Consider the following 18,344-nt stretch of genomic DNA (forward strand, 5'->3'; position numbering starts at 1 on the left):
AGTCTGCTGGTTCCGTTTCTTCCGGCTCCATCTCCACAATCGGGTATCCCCAGCCCACCAGCTCCTCTTCCGAGTCCTCTCCAGCTTTAGACGTCGACGCATCCTGTGCTTTTGCTTGAATTGGCTCCTTTCCCTTTGCTTCCCCTGGTTGTTCCCCTGCCAAATTCTCCATATTTGCAGAAGAAGGAACTCTGCTGTTATCATGTTCCTCTTCTGCTCTGCTGATAAAGAGAATTGAAATGTGGACATTGAGATTGCCCAGCCTGAAGATGGCTGAGCCATAAGCCGGAAGCACCAGCGGCCTTGGCAATTGCTCAGGCGGGGCATCAGAGTCCAGGAACGAAAATGCCTGCAGATGGGGAATTCCGGCTCTGCGGAAACAGTATTGACAACAACAATGGTGATGCGCTTCTGCAGCTGCAGGAGGGCGACCTGGTGCACCACGACCCCTTCCTCTTCGGCATGGTTGCCTCTCTCTGGTTCTGGCCATGAGGATGTAGAAAACCAGAGTTTCCGCAGCCCCAAGCCAATTCCTGAACTCCAAAATCGCCAGAGGCCAGAGAGTGTTCCTACACTTCGCTTGCTGCAAATGTCGCTCCCCATACCAGTCCGCCTCCTTAAGTTCCATGGCTTGCTCTTGAACCCCGAGCGCCATGAATGCTCCTTACAGTCACCGCCTACTCGCATTAATGCGAATGAACTCCGGCGTGAAGGCTTCAGCGTTATACTCACCAACCTGCCGGACCTCCTCCCGCGTTCGGTTGACTCGTGGCAGCTAGCGATGGCCATGTGGCCTCCTCGTGCTAGCTGTACCCTCCGGCTGTTCGGATTAGACACCCGCATCCGGGGGCGAAGTCGTCCAATTATTGAAAGTGCGATGGTTATGTATTTTCGTGAAACGAGATATTTTATCTCGAAGAGTCCACTTCTATAATCTTCTGAAGAAGTTTCAACTATTTACTATAAAAAATGACCTTAAACTCCTATGATCATGGGATTACCTTCATCTCTTAAGTTGTTTTCCCAAAACTACCATTTCATCCTATAAATTTACCCTCTTCTAACAACTCAGGGTTGGCTTTGGAGGACCTTACTTGCATCCTTATGCTGCTCTATTGAGCTTGAAGACATATCATTTATGATCTTTGGGTGGAGGATTGGAGATTTCCTTGAGACAAAGGAAGGAGTACATTAGTTTGGGGAGACATCTACAAGTACTTGATCACTGGATTGTAACTTCTCTTAATCCATTTAATGCAAAAGTCTCTTATTTCCGTATACATTTGTACCATATATGATTACAATTGTATTTCAATGTTTATGATTCATTGAATGGAGGTTTTAGCATAGATCCAATTGCTTGTGTAGTGCTTGCTTGTCTTTCTTCTATTTCAGGTGTATATCGAAACACTTGGAATGAGAGAAAAATAGTTCAAGCGAGGAGAAAGATACTTCAAAATCTAAGCAAATCTTCCTTCTTCTTCATGTTAATTTCTCTAAAGGAATACAAGTGTTAATCCAAACTTAAACAAGAACGCAACAACTTACATATATAATCATAAGTATAGAGATGCAACAGAAAAACACTTCATTTCATTAATAGAAAAACATTGAACTATGCTTACAAAAAAAAATGGAAATAAGATAGCTCGGGCGATGGTTGCTTATCTATGAGAAGAGATGTGGCAACTGCATGCCTCTGAATTGTGTTACAATGAGGCTCAAGGGCCTATTTATTATTGAAAAATATGAGAAAACCCTAAACAACCAAAACCCTAACCCTAGGAGATGTAACACCAAGAGTTTGTGAGCCCCGTTGGGGTTAGTTGGGCAACCAACTTCCCGGGGTCGTAACTTGGCCATATTATCTCCGTTTGGTGCGTACAATACCTTGTTGGAAAGGTCTCTTTGAGTATTACAAGTTTTATCGCAGGCCCTTTGCAATGGCATCGGGCCTGTCGCGGACCCCCAAAAAACATTGTTTAGGGGGTCAAAATTGCTCTAGAAGTTTAGGACCCGAAAAACTGCTAAAAATAGTAAATGCTGAAATGAACAAGGAAACAGATGAAACTGACTAGGGGGTCTAGGTGGAATAGGTGGGTGGCCACCAATATCCACCTGGATCATTCCTCCCCCCTTAGGAAGCAATGGTCCCCATTGTGTGCAGAGCCTCCATGAGGTGAGGAAATTTCTATTGAACCTGTTCCTTGGTGAACCACTTGCCCTGGTGAAGGAGTTGGACTGCTTTGACAACTTGATATAGTTGTATCTGTTAGAAAATTATATATTACAGAGTAATGGAACACATAAAATATATTGCAGAAATATAAACACAAAAAACACATAAAACACATAAAACAAAAGAGGCATAGATATACATGGTTCACCTAATTTGGGCTACGTCTATTGAGAAATAGTCAGTCCTTCATTTTATATTATCTGGCAAAATGAAGAGATACAACCTACAATAGATCCACTGTAATTCTCTCTTCGCTCTCACACAATCTCCTCTATCTTTCTCGCATAGAATACAAATCTACATAGACGCAATACAATTCCCTCATATATAGCAAGGGGTTACCTTCTAGGGCAAAAAAAACCTAAATTAAACATAACTTCTACCATCAGATCTCTGCCTAATGAATGTCCAAAATTGACTACGAAATTACAACATTTTACAAGGCAATTTTACATCTATTTTTAGCTTTGGGGGTGTCGGCCCCCCTGGACCCCCCTTGCAGCGCACATATTACGGGCGGTGTTGCTGCCACATTACGAATTGGGGTCCAATACGGCAATACCTTTGAATAAAGAAGATAACCGGATTCCACACCCAACATTATCCTCTGTTGGCAAGTGTTCTTGATCTGTGTGTCCATGGTCTAATCATTGTGGCTTGTTCCATGCAGTCCAGGTTGAGCTTTTTTGGTGTGAGTTGTTCTGCAAAGTATGGTCGAAGGCGGTCTATATTGAACACTGGGTGCAGACCAAGGAATGAGGGGATACTAAGCTCGAAGGCATTGTCACCGAAAACCTTGGTGGTGTTGTATGGCCCATATCAGAGTGGGCGAACTTTGCGATCGGGTCCAACAAGGTGCTCCTTCTGCAAATGTAGCCAAAATTTGTCAGCCACCTGGAACTTGTGTGACACTCGATGCTGATCATGGAGCTACTTGTACTTAACATTGCTATCCAATATATCATGGTCCTGCTCGCAGATGTGTTGAATACGCTCAATGAAGCTGTTAGCCCTTTCAGCTTCAGAGTGAACATGAGCTGAATCTACTCGAGTGGCTGCAAATGGTATGGCCACATCAATAGGGCATAATGGCTGAAATCCCAACCCTACTTGAAAGGGGTTGTGGCCTATTGGGTTGTGGATAGCTTTGTTGTAGTTCTGTTCGACATGGGGGAGAATTTCATCGCATGTGCGTGGATGCTTCAAGTTGTACATGCGCAGAACGTGTACAATCATCTTGCTGACAACATCTGTTTGGCCATCAGTTTGGGGATGGAAAGCCATGGACTTAGTAAGTTTCGTATCCAGCATCGACTAGAGACTTGACCAAAATGCACTCAGGAATCTGCTGTCCCGATTTGAGACAATGGACTGTGGGATCCCAAAGTGTACTTAGGCTCATTCAAAGAAGAGCTTAGTGGTGGCCTCTACTGTGATACTCTTCTTGCAGGCTGCCATGATGGCCATCTTAGAGAATCTGTCGACGACCACGACCAACGTAATCGTTGTCATGCTTAGTAGAAGGAAGTTCGAACATGTAATCCATGGAGACAGATTCCGAAGGCCGACTAGGAGTAGGTAGAGGAGTATACAGGCCTTGCTTCTTGATGGTTGGTTTGGAAATGGTGTAGGTGGTGCATGATCTAATGTAATTCCCAACATCTTGATGAAGTTTCGGCCAACAAAAATACTTCTACAATACTGCCATTGTTTTCTCTAGTCCGAAATGTCCAGCGAACCGACTATAGTGCACCTCCCAAATCATCTTGGCATGCTCACTTGAAGGAACATAGATGTGTCCTAGGTGGCATAATAGTTCATCCTAGAGGAGAAAATTTGGAACATGTTTCCCTTCTAGAAGTGTCTGGTATATGCTACTGAATTCTGGATCATTCTTGTAAAGATGTGGCCACCCTGATGTCTCGTGCCCACAGGAGTTGAGCATAGTGATCAACGCGATGACCGGTGGTTGACTGAGGCAAACAGTGATATTATTGGTGTTGCCCTTCTTATACTTAATGTTCAAATGGAACTGTTGCAGATAGGTGGACCATTTCTGATGGTGATTGTTTTGTAACTTCCCTTGTGTCTGTATGAATTATAGCGATCGGTGGTCTATGTGGATGACCATTTCCTTCCCCAGAATGTAATGCTTCCATTGACAGTAATCTTGCACAATGGAATACATTTCTTTGTTGTAAGTGGGGTACATTTGGACTGTGTCTGAAAGTGTCTCACTGTGGTAAGCCACTGGATGCCCATGCTGAGTAAAAACCGCACCAACAGCATAGTCAGAGGCATCTGTATCAATCTCAAATGGTTGTTGCAGGTCTCGTAATGTGAGCACTGGCTCAAAACAAAGGCGATTCTTTAGCTTGAAGAATGCTTGTTGTTGGGTTTTCGACCTATTTTTTTTTCTTTCACTTCGATCTTTGGTGACTTGACTTAAAGGTAAAGTGATATGAGAGAACCCCAACACAAACCTACAGTAGAAATTGGAAAGAACCAAATATTTGCGGAGCTCTGTTAGAGTGGTTTGGGCTGGCCAATCCCGAATGAATTGTATCTTGGATGGGTCCACATGTACACCCTTCTCATCATTGATGTACCCTAGATATTGAACTTGGGTCAGGTCAAAGGTTCATTTCTCCAAGTTAGCACACAACTTGTGTTGTCGCAGGGTTTGAAGGACCTAATGAATATAGTGGAGGTGCTCTTCCCAACTCTGGCTAAAGATCAATATTTCATCTAAATAGACCACCATTAATGCATTGGTGAAGAGTCGCAAGATGTCGTCCATCAATCTTATGCAGGTTGCAGGGGCGTTCGTCAATCCGAACGACATGACCAACCATTCAAAAAGGTCCTCCTTGGATTTGAAGGTAGTTTTCCACACATCAAAGGGTTTAATAGGCACCTGATGATAACTTGACTTCAAGTCAATCCTACTGAAATATTTGGCCCCCTTGAGCCGGTCCAGAAGGTCATCAATCCGCGGGATTGGGTACCTATTTTGGACAGTGATCTTGTTCAGCGCCTGATAGTTAATATCTAGCCTCCAGGTCCCATCCTTCTTCTGTACCAATAAAATCAGGCTCCCACAAGGTGATGAGCTTGACCTGATGTGCCCTTTCTGCAATAGTTCTTGAATCTACATCTCGATCTCATCGTTCTCCAGAACAAAGCATTGATAGATCGGTCCATTGGGCGGCGGCGCGCCCAGGGTCAGATCAAAGGAGTGCTTGACCTGATAGTGCAGAGGTACCCTTGTGGGTTAGGAAAAAATATCCTTGTACTCCTCCATGACCTTGTCCATCTGCTACTACTGTGAAGAGGAGCCCTGCCTAGAAGTTGTGGCCACAACCTTCTTCTTGCCGTGGGGGCGAATCATAAGGAATTTTTTTTTCCTGGTATGGGAAATGATCTTACTACATTGCTTTGTAGTGAACAAAGAGATGGTGATAGGTGGGGCTACCTTCGGTATCCTGTACAACTTATTAGCCAAAGTAATAATCACGGAGAGAGGTCTAGAATCATATACAACATGTCACTTCCACAAGTATGGTTGTCCTAACAATACATCACAACCTTCAAGAGGAGCAACATCACACAGTACCTCATCCATGAAGGGATTGATGTTGTAGGGAAGGAAACATTGCTTGCTGATGCGAAGATCTCATTATTGGTGAAGCCACCTAATGGTGTATGACTGTGGATGTGCTATAGTCTTTAGGCCCAGCTGCTTCATGACCTCTGCTGAAATGAGGTTCTTTTGGCTCCCGCTGTCGACAATGAAGTAGAGTGGAGAATACTTGACCCACATCTGTGAGTGGAAGAGGCATTCCCCCTCCTCTAGATATTCAGGCTCAATCTTCTAGATCTTGGTTTTGGCCATGGTGGCACTGGGCTTTGCATCAATGGTTTTCTTCCCTTTGTTAGTTCACTTATCAGGTTCTGATCCAGAGTCAAAACTTGCATTTGATTCAGAATCCTTCAGCTCAGCCACCAGTGATTGCTTGGCCCGAAACTAACTTTTATTGTGAGTGGATCTCTTATGGAATTCACACCATTTTCCCATGTCCTTCTTTGTCTTCGTGGTGTTGTTCTTTTCTTGCGGCTTCGGTAGGCTATCCTGGGTAGCCCGTCTTGGCTTGGTCCTTTGTTATGTGGATTGGGGGTGCCTTTTCCTTGCTTTGTATTTGTAGATCCAAAGTCCCTCTTCTTCTACTTAAACTTAGTCTCAATCTTGATAGCGTACCGAGACGCCATGCCGAGCAAGGAAATGTTCAGGAACTCCATCTCATCCTAGATGTACTTGTGTAGACATCCCTAGTACTTGAGCACCAAATTCCGCTCAGTATCCTTGACACCCAGCTTTGTGTGAAGGGTATGGAAAGTATTTGTGAACTCTGGCACATCTTGGTCCCTTCCCTGTCATAGCATGGTCCACTTTATGTAGCTACCTTCATAACTCTCGACAGGGTAATATTATTCCTTGATGGCATCTCAGAAAGAATCCCAAGTGGGTGTGGCTAAAAACAACAAGGGTTCACTCTTGTGCTTTTGTTCACAGTAGGTTTCCCACCAGTCCTTGACGTGTGGGGCAGATTTGAGAAGTGAAAAAGTAATATTTTCCTGATTGGAAAGGTCATGAACTAAAAAATATAGTTCCAATAGATTTAACCATTTATCTACAACATCTACATCTATCAGGCCTTTGAATATGGGAATATCAAAGTTAACTTATACCTTAAAAGGAGCGGTGCTTCCAGAGTGGCTTCTCGATGAAGATGCATTTCCTGTGGGTAGTCGTCGAAGGATCTGGACAAAGTTATCCATCATCGCGTCCCTTAGTGGCTCAAGGGCTTCCTCGAGCAACATTTTGAAAGGATCTCCTTCCCCCTCGTCTTTCTTTTCTTCCGCAATGGTAGGTCGTCAAGTTTTGCGAGGCTGATCTTGCAATGGTCCAACCAGATCGAGCCCTAACTCCTTATACCCTAACCTCATTGGGGACATGCAAAGAAAAATAGAGAAAGAGCAGACTGCTTTGACACCACTGATCTGAACTTAAACAAGAACACAACAACTTACAAATATAATAAAAAATACAGAGATGCAATAGAAAAACACTTCATTTCATTAATAGAAAAGTATTGAACTATGCTTACAAACAAAATGGAAATAAGATAGCTTGGGTGATGGTAGCTTATCTATGAGAAGAGATGTGGTGGCTACATGCCTCTGAACTGTATTACAATGAGGCTTAAGGGCCTATTTATTATTGGAAAACATGATAAAACCATAAACAACCAAAACCCTAACCCCAGGAGATGTAACACCAAGAGTTTGTGGGCTTCGTTGGGCAACCAACTTCTCGGGGTCGTAACTTGGCCATATTATATCCATTTGGCATGTACGATACCTTTTTGGAAAGGTCTCTTAGAATATTATTGGTTTCGCCTTGGACCCCAAAAAACACTGTTTAGGGGGTCAAAACTGCTCCGGAAAATCAAGATCCGAAAAACTACTAAAAATAGTAAATGCTGAAATGAAAAAGGAAATAGATGAAACTGAATGGGGGGCCTAGGTGGAATAGGTGGGTGGCCACCAATATCCACCTAGATCAATTGTGCTTTATCCCCTTATTGTTATTAGGCTAGCCACTAGGTCTATGGTGTTTTACTTTGTCCATAGAGGAGAATTTTCCATATATAGGGCTCAACGTAAATCCTTCATATCTTTGTCATAATATTTTATCATATCACAGATAAGAAGGCCCAAGGATTCCACTGTCATACCCAAGCACTGAGGCCCATTAGGGAGCTATTACTCCACATGAATGATGCCCATTTAGGGTGTTGTTACACCGCAAGGTTGAGGCCCATTAGGGTACTGTTACACCATAAGACTAAGGCACATTAGGTTGTTACGGTGTTATCACAAGTACGAAGGCCGAAGGAGGCCGCTATCATACATAAGTACTGAGGCCTGTTAGGGCATTGTTACACCACAAGACTAAGGCCTATTAGGGCATTGTTACACCACAAGACTGAGGTTTATTAGGGTGTTGTTATGCCAAAAGATTGAGGTACAAATGCATAGACACATAGGATGGAATGATCATTATATCACTGTTAATTAATTACAGGTACTATTGTGCATTTATTTAAGGCACACAAACCCTGCCTTTTGCCCTATGAAATCCATGCCATATGGAGTATTCTTAAACAATAGAAATATATGTGAAAAATAAAAAATATTTAATTGTATTAATGTTATGAGTAAAAAAATTCTCTCCAAGTAGAATCTTTCAATTTGGTCTTGAAATGAATATTGGGCTCATCATATCTCCTTCATATATCTTTCATAGGGCTCAACATATCTCCTTCATATATTTGTCAAAATATTTTCTTACATCACAAATAAGAAGGCCGAAAGAGGTCGTTGTCATACCAAAGAATCGAGGCCCATTAGATGTCTGTTACACCATAAGACTGAGGCCCATTAGGGCACTGTTACACCACAAGACTGAGGTACAGTTTGGCAGACCCATAAGATGGAATGATCATTATATCGCTACCAATTAGTTGCAAGTATTGGTGTGCATTTATTTGAGGCACACAAACCCTGCCTTTTATCCTATGAAATCCATTCCAATTGGAGTATTCTTGAACAACAAAAATATATATATGTGAAAAGTTAAAAATATATAATTGTATTAATGTTACTTATGAGTAAAAAAATACTCTCCAAGTAGAATCATTCAATTTGGCCTTGAAATAAATAATGAGTGTGCATTTTTGTGTAGCAGGCCAAAATTGCCTTACTTCACAAAAATTCACGCCTAGGCTTCATTTCTTGGCCAATATAATTGATTTAAATTGTAGATTGTTTATTTTACTATTTTACACACTTTTACATTGTTATATATTTACTAACCAATAGAAAAGTAATAATGTTAATTTTATTAGGGCTAGAAGTCCATGATGTAGATAATTGCATTCTAAAACATTTTCAACATTTTTTCATTGCATTCACCCCATATAATCATAAGAAATTATGTAGAAATAACATTAGAAATAACAATGTAGTGGAATAGTCATAGGTCTGTCATGATATCTATATCATATGACTCAAAATATCTTCTTCATATCTTTGTCATACTATTTTCTCATATCACAATTAAGAAGGTCGAAAGAGGTCGTTGTCATACCCAAGAACTGAGGCCCATTAGGTAGTTGTTACACCACAATACTAAGGCCCATTAGGGCGCTATTGCACCACGATATTGAGGTATAATTTCATAGACCCATAGGATGGAATGATCATTATATCATGACCAATTAGTTATAGGTCCGAGTGTGCATTAATTTTAGGCACACAAACCCTACCTTTTACCTTATGAAATCAATTCCATTTGGAATATTCTTGAACAAAAGAAATATATATGTGAAAATTTAAAAACATTTAATTGTATTAATGTTACTTATGAGTGAAAAAATACTCTCCAAGTAGAATCATTCAATTTGGCCTTGAAATGAAGGCAAGGTGTGCATTTTGTGTAGCAGGCCAAAATTTCATTGCTTCACTAAAATGCACACCCAAGCTTCATTCCTTAGCAAATCTGATTGATTCAAATTGTAGATTGTTTATTTTACTATTTTACGCACTTTTACATTTTTATATCTTCACTAACTAGTAGATTAGTAACAATGCTAATTTTCTTATGGCTAGAAGTCTTTGCTATAGATAATTGCATCTTGAAACATTTTCAACATTTTAACATTGCATCACCCGGATGCGGGTGATCCCTCCAGCTATCAATGAAGAACTACGCCGGACAGACAGCTGGCCTCATGGATGGCAGGCCGGCGGACTGCATGGTACAGGTCGTAGATGGATTTAACAAGTTCAAGGTGGGAGAATTAATTCTGCTGCAGCCTCGAAGTTGGATCGAATTCATTTCGAGCATGGCGATTATGATAGCACTCTGGTTCCGGGCCATGGATCCGCGCTATGCCATTAATGCTTCAGGGTATTATGGGGCTAAGTCGCCTCAGTTCTGGTGCATTGTCATTTGGGTTTCGCTGCTTGATCGGTACTGGAGACGCCCTGAGATTTTTAAAGCTCTCTCTTCTCCTGGTCCACTTCATTTCATCTGTTTTCCTTGGTTCTCTGCCCTTGCAACCATGCTGCTTAGAAGAGGCATCCATCGCAGGGGAAGTAACTCAGGAAATAGAGGAGGCCGTGCTCGACCCGAGCCTCAGATTGTTGCTCCTATTACATCTGCTCCGCCCTCGTCTCCGTCGTTGGAACCGGATAGGTCTCATCCAAACAATTCATTTTAGACCTCTAGCTTCTCCTTCCAGAGTCAACTCAATAGACCCATCGTGACAATCAATTTCACAGTATTTGTTTCTGAAGAGGAGGGCAATTCGTCTAGCTCGACTCCTTCTGTTTTTGCTCCGTCACAAGATGATAGCATCCTGCTCGGGGACCTATCAGGACGAGTTTATCATGTGGACCATAGGCAGGAAGTCGCCCCTGCTCCGGAACAGACTCAGCAGCCGATTCCAGTACAGGAAGACGTTTTAGTTTGTGGACCCCCTCAGCGAGATCTCGGAGTTCTGCACCTGGTTACTCATCCGGATGGCGAGCCAGTTCTGGATGAAGATGGTCTCATTACCTGGCTGGCCTCCACAAGCCAGGAAAAGGAGGACACGCCACCTTTGCCAAGACATGTCGGTTGAGCACAGTAACTTCTTGCCGGGAGGCTCTCTTGCTCATACGTTTTGTATTTTTGTTCTTATGGTATTGAGTCTGAAGTTAGTGGTAGATGACTGGTTTACTCTTACATATGATTATGCCGGAGGCTTTTTTTTACTGTCCGTCAATGCAGGCCAAGAAAATTGTAGGTATGCTAAATCTAGTCAGCATGATTGCATTGTAATTTTGGATGAAGGGCTGAATTGTAAAATCCCTGTTTTTCTGGCTGAGGACTGGCTTAGGCCTCCTCTGAGGACATAACCTTATTGTACATATTTTTTCACTTTTTTAATAGAATTAGCATTTACACAGAAAAAAAAAACATTTTAACATTGTATCCACCCCATATCATCATAAGCAATTATGTAGAAAAAAGATTAGTAATAAAAATGCAGTGGAACAATCATAGGCCTGTCATGATATCTCTATCATAGATTTGTCATGATAGCTTTGTCTTAGGTATGTCATGATGTCTCTGTCATAGAGCTCAACATAACTCCTTCATATATTTGTCATAATATTTTCTCATAACGCAAATAAGAAGGCCCGACGTGGCTGCTATCATACCCAAGAATTGAGGCCCATTAGGCCATTGTTACACCACAATATTGAGGCCCATTAGGGCGATGTTACACCACAAGACTAAGGCCCATTAGGGAATTGTTACAACATAAGATTGAAGTACAATTTCGTAGACCCATAGGGTGGAATGATCATTATATCATTACCAATAATTATAGGTCCTAGTGTGCATTAATTTAAGACACACAAACCCTGAATTTTACCCTATGAAATCCATGCAATTTGTAGTATTCTTAAATAACACAAATATATGTGAAAAACAAAAAATATTTAATTGTTTTAATGTTACTTATGAGTAAAAAAATTCTGCAAGTTGAATAATTCAATTTGGCCTTGAAATGAAGGTTGGACATACATTTTTGTGAAGCAGGCCAAAATTGCCTTGCTTCACTAAAATGCATGCCCAAGCTTCCGATTTCTTGGCCAATCTGATTGATTCAAATGGTAGATTAATTATTTTACTATTTTAAACACTTTTACATTGTTATATCTTTACTAACTAGTAGAGTAGTAACAATATTAATTTCCTTAGGGCTAGAAGTCTCTGTTGTAGATAATTGCATTTTAAAAGAATTTCAACATTCTAAAATTGTATTGACCCCATTTTATCATAAGGAATTATGTAGAGAGAATGTTAGAAATAATAATGTAGTGGAATAGTCATAGGTCTGTCATGATATCTCTGTCAGAGGTCTATAATGATATCTCTGTTATAGGGCTCAACATATCTCCTTTGTATGTTTTTCATAATATTTTCTCATATCACATATATGAAGGCCCAAAGAGGTTGCTGTCAGACCCAAGAACCGAGGCCCATTAGAGCGTTCTTACACCACAATACTGAGGCCTATCAAGGCACAAATTTTTTTGTTGTTGGCAAAGATTCACATTATATTAACATGGAAATATACATAGAGTACATGCAAAAAATATTGGGGGTCTTTGCCCATCACCCATTGAGGTTTTCTGGCCTTGGAGAGGGAAACCAGAGAACCTTTCTAGAATTTGAAAATCAAGCCTTGTGCAATGCATCATCAGAACAATGTTTAAGCTAAATATTACAAAATTTGGAACCCTCATTCTATGTTAGGATCTAGCCACCAAGAGACATACCTTGAAGAGAAGATAAAACATAAAAAAAAAATCATTGTAAGAGGATTCACATTATATTAACATGGAAATATACATAGAGTACATGCAAAAAATATTGGGGGGTCTTCGCCCATCACCCATTGAGGTTCTCTTCCCTTGTAGAGGGAACCTAGAGAACCTTTCTAGAATTTGCAAATCAAGTCTTGTGCAATGCATATCAGAATAGTGTTTAAGTTGGACATTACAAAATTAAGAATCATCATTCTGCGGTGGGATCTAGCCATCGAGAGACAAACCTTGAAGATAAAACAAAAAAGAAAAAAAATAGTTGTAGGAGAAAAACTAGGAGTGCTTATCTAGCTCCATGATGACACGAGGGTTCATTGACTTGCTATGACTGCTTGCGACCATCGTCAAGATGGCTGGGCATATTCGCTCCAGTAGGAGTCTCCTTGATAATGTAACACCCATGTGGACTTGGAAAAGGAGGAGAGAGTGGTGGAGCCTTCGATTGAGTGTGCTACGAAGGTGCCACATCTACCTAATGCTCATGAACTAGGGAAGGGAAATTTCCAGTAGCCAAACTAGTTTGGGGAGGTGCGACTTTGATGGACATAGAGACAAAAGTAAATTGTCCAGGGGCGGAGGGGACATAGGGAGGGAATTCAATGTCAAGGTCATAGGATAGACTCCATAGGAAGGTGGTGGCATGGGAATTGTTAGTAGAAAGCTTAACTATCCAACAAGTGGCCCGATATTTCTCCTTTTCTTGAGCTAGGAGATGACAAGCAAAAATATTGTGGAGTGACAAGACAATATTACGACCCTGGTGAGATTCTTCAACCTCTAAATCGAAAACATGGTGACGAATGTGGGTAGGGATAACACGGTCATACATTATACAATATTACTTTGCAACAGGGGAGGTGGGTGGGTGATCTCTTCCTCTGTCGTTCCCATTACAATGAATCCTACCCCTTTCTGTACTCCTGGTGCAACAACCAGAGTCGCAGGGATGAAAGGAGGGCATGAAGGTAACAATTGTAGAAGGAAAGGAGCAAGAGGTCGAAAGATACTAGACTGTGATCCAGGTGGTCATCATGAGAAAGTTAATGTCCGATAACATAAAATGGAGGCCACTACAAAATTTGAGCAACTAGGCCAATAATCTTTATGACAACACTACTAATTTGACAATGGAGTAATAAATACTGACCACTGGGTAGAAGAATATCTAGGAAACAATGTATGATGATCCAAGAATATATCCTCTAGGAAATATATAATATGGGAAATATGTACTTGTCCTGGATGGATCCTAACATTCAACTGATCCATTGGAATATTTTATAGACCAACAAGTATTATCTTCCACATTCAAGAATATTGACGATGCTCCAAACACTGGGAGGGTTCCCCAAGACTGACATAATCAATCTGGGATAATATTTCACATATATTACTTACTTGTACACATTCCAGTATCCATAAATCAACCAAATTCAAATTCCTAATTGGTGAAAAACCATAGAAATTTCATTAACCACTTTCATATTGCCAACTTACTTCCCCCACCAACGGTCCCCATTCTGGACCAATATATCATACCAATTAGGAGACCTAGGATTGAATCCAAACAAACTTTGATTAGAAGTCACAGAGCATAGATGTTACGCTGACAAGTGCATATGAGACATTCTCTACTTATCTGTTCTAGCATTGTATAACTAATATCCTAAGAAAAATCACAACAGGGAAATATCAATCTTAAGTGTAATTATTAACAAACCCCAATTTTAGCAAGGTTCATTATATCTCGAATAAAAATAGGCAGAACTTGCACAACACCAACAACATCTACACCAACATATACTGAAATCTATCCAGAAACAACTACAATTCCATCCTATTTTACCTCTCTCATACCTTTTGTCCTCTAGGCCAACCCCTTCCAACTTATTGCCACCCACCTGCTCAATGAATCACCTTATAAGTGAATTGTTCTTAATCTTGTCATGTATCTTCTACCCTCTTGCTACGATGTATCAGAGACAATAACTTGTATCTATTGCAAAGACATCACCATTATATACTGCACCATGTCCATTTGTAGCCAGAAAACCATCCAACATTCTCCTATATCAGCTTAAGCTTCAAATATTATTAACTTACTATTATGCTCATTCCAAGGCATGAGAATTCACATTAGAAATTGGTATGGATTCCTTCTACGAATTTGTTATAAATATTAAATATTATGTAACAAAAAACTAGTAGAAATCTTCGGCTCACTAGCACTTTTAAGTTGCTTCTCTTGACATTTCTTTATAATATAGTAACTTTGGATTGAGCACTATAAACTTATGCACTCTGAATAAACTTAACGCCAGTTCTTAGCTCTAACCATAGATGATGGGCCACAAAGTAGCCATAAATTAAGACCCATTTGACCATCCTGTCAGACCAGGCAGTAACTCCACCAAATCAATTCATATATTATTCCTTCAGGTTGGTCTTTATTATATACATGAGGGAGAAACTATTCACTTCATCTCTCGATGACTATTCATATTTCTTATTATTTATTTACATTAATTAATTTCACCCAATCCTTATGATTAGGTGTCAACATGCCCCCCTTAATCTGAAGGGATGTTGGTGAGTCCAACAATCATTCTGAATCGTTCAAGCTTTTCTCTTCCAAGCGCTTTGGTGAAGATGTCTGCAATTTTGTCATTAGTGGAACAATGATGGAGATGGATTGGCCTCAACATGATGTCAAATCAGATAATATTTAGTATTGATGTGCTTCGTTCGATCATGGAACTTTGGGTTCTTGGCCAACTTTATTGCAGAGGTATTGTCAATCATGAGTGGAGTTGATTATACTTGTTTTACCTGCAAATCTTCAAGAATGTTCCTGAGCCACACAATTTATTTTGTTGCTTCAGCTACTGCCACGTATTCTGCTTCTGTTGTGGAATCTACTGGAACTGATTATTTGTGTGATCTCTAGGGGACAACTCCTGATCCAAGACTCATAGCATATCATGAAGTAGATACCCCAGTTTCTTTGTCTCCATCGAAGTCTGAATCAGAGTATCCAATCAAGCTGAAGCCATCCACCTGTGTATATTTTGATTCTGAAGTCTTGAGTTCCCTTCAAGTACCTTAGAACTCTTTTTGCAACAGACCAATGTCCCTCACAAGGCTTTTGCATAAACCTGGAGAGGATTCCAACAACAAACGAAATGTCTGGTCTGGTAGTAGTTAGGTAGTGGAGACTTCCTACAAGCTGTCTATACTTTGTTGCATCCTCAAATTCTTTTCCTTCAATAGATGTGAGCTTTAAGTTTTGTTCCATTGGAGTAGTAAGAGGATTGCATTCTGTCATGCCAAATCTATTCAACAAATCTCCGATGTACTTCTTTTGAGAAAGAAATATGGACTTTGGATGTTGAGTTACTTCAATACCAAGATAGTAATGAACATAGCCCAAATCAGTCATTTCAAAACTTTTCCCCAATTCCTTCTTTATGGATGAAATGCAACTTTCATTTTTCCTTGTCATCAAAAGATCATCTACATATACCACAATATATACAACTATTTTGCCAACTTTCTTGACAAATAAAGTTGCATCATCAAGATCATAATGTTTGAAATTGAGTTTCAGAAGATGCTCAGTTAGTTTTTCATACCAGGCTCGCGGTGCTTGTTTGAGGCCATACAAGGACTTCACAAATTTGCATACTTTATGTTCATGTCCTTTCACGGCAAATCCTTCAGGCCGGGAAATAAAAACATTCTCTTTTAGATCTCCATTCAAGAATGCAGTTTTTACATCCATTTGATGGACTTTCCAACCGTTCTGAGCTGCTAGGGAAAAGAGTGTCTGGATGGTAGCCCATTTTTCTGTGGGGGAAAAAGTCTCTTCATAATCGATCCCTTCCTTCTGTGCAAAACCTTTTGCCACAAGCCTAGCTTTGTGCTTGTCTAGTGAGCCATTAGCTTTATACTTGTTCTTGTAGACCCACTTGCAGCCAATTGGTTTGGTTCCTAATGGAGGATCAACCAGCTTCCAAGTGTCATTTTTTATGAGGGCATCATAATCCTTTTGCATCGCTTCTTTCCATTCATCATTAGAAGCAGCTTCTTTGAAGGAAGTTGGTTCAAAATCTGTAGACAAGTTTAATTCACAATCATAAGAAACATCCATATCAACAGGTGAATTAGAGTCATCTACATCACCTCCATTTTTCCGGTTTGAATTTCTAGTTCTTGTCTTTCCAACCTCATCAAGATGAACACTTTCAAGTGTCTTTGTCAGCCACTTTGGGGGACCTTTCTCAGATGGTCCAGGCTGCTCTATTGATTGAGTTGGTACTGAATCAAGATTGAGTCTCCCAATTCTATCAATCACATCACTTAAAGCATCATCCGTTGTTGGAGTTTCATGCGGGGGAGAGAGTTCTTCAGAAGAAGATTCCACATGTTGATCTAGTATAGGAATACCCCTTTTGTTGGAAATAATACTAAGAGGGGGGGTGAATCAGTATTATCAAATTCTTTTCAATCTATCTTCCTTATTTATACTTTGAATAATTCTTCAAATATTGATCATTACTTTGTATGTCAGTATCATAAAATAATGAGCAGGAACAAGAAAAGCAAATAGTCACACAAAAGAACACCAGATATAAGGTGGAAACCCAATGTGGGTGAAAACCACCTCCTGCAATATGTCTCTATCTTCTTTCAATTAGAAACTCCTTTTACAATGATTTTGTACTGGTGCAGTCCTTTACCAGTATGCAAGCTACAACCTGCAGAGAGCTACAACCCTCTCTCGTTCTCCAGCTTCTCCTGGAAGGGAGCTACAACCCCCTTAGCTCTTGTACTAGCCAAGATACTAGTACGTAGGTGCTGGCCTACTGAAGGCTACAACCTTCTCTTTCTTCCAGGGACCACGTTTCATAAATTTTCAGACTGGATCCATGAACATCAATCAATCATCAAGTATATCTGCATCAAACAATATCCTTTTCCCAATTAGCACTAAATCAAGTAAACACTTCTTTGACAACTGTACCCAAAACACAGTAACAGTAACCACACACCAAATTCTGAACCCAGAATACTGCAGCAATAGACAGAGGCAGCTAGATCATAATTTAAAGATATACGCTACTTCAACAACCTGAAACCTGCGTGCAGATCTATAAAGGATAATTCCTTCTTTCAAATATTCAGACACTAATTAACCCAGATTGTCAGATTTATAGATCAAGCATGCGCCTCATATAACAGATCGAAATCATGCAAAGATACTATTATTCAAGCATAAAGATTATGACCCATCAATAGAACTTATCCTTCTTTATGCGCTAAGGTTCCTCCTTCATTCAGATCCAGATCTGCACCATAACCCAATCACAAATATTTCAGATCTAACACTTATTAGATATTCAATTTATTTGATGATGCTTTGCCAAATGACCTCCTTCCTCTTTTATAGTCTTAGGCCTTCCACAATACCATGGTCCAAAACCATAGGATCAAAAAACTGTTGGACTAATACCATGAGCCAACCATGAAAGTGCGTGAGATCAACACTTTTGGATGCAATACCACGAGCCAAAACCATAGGATCAAAAACTATTGG

Source organism: Pinus tabuliformis, chromosome 2_2, assembly GCF_031772625.1.
Source record: "Pinus tabuliformis cultivar Carrire ecotype Pingquan chromosome 2_2, CPIR1, whole genome shotgun sequence".
NCBI classification, from domain to species: Eukaryota; Viridiplantae; Streptophyta; class Pinopsida; order Pinales; family Pinaceae; genus Pinus; species Pinus tabuliformis.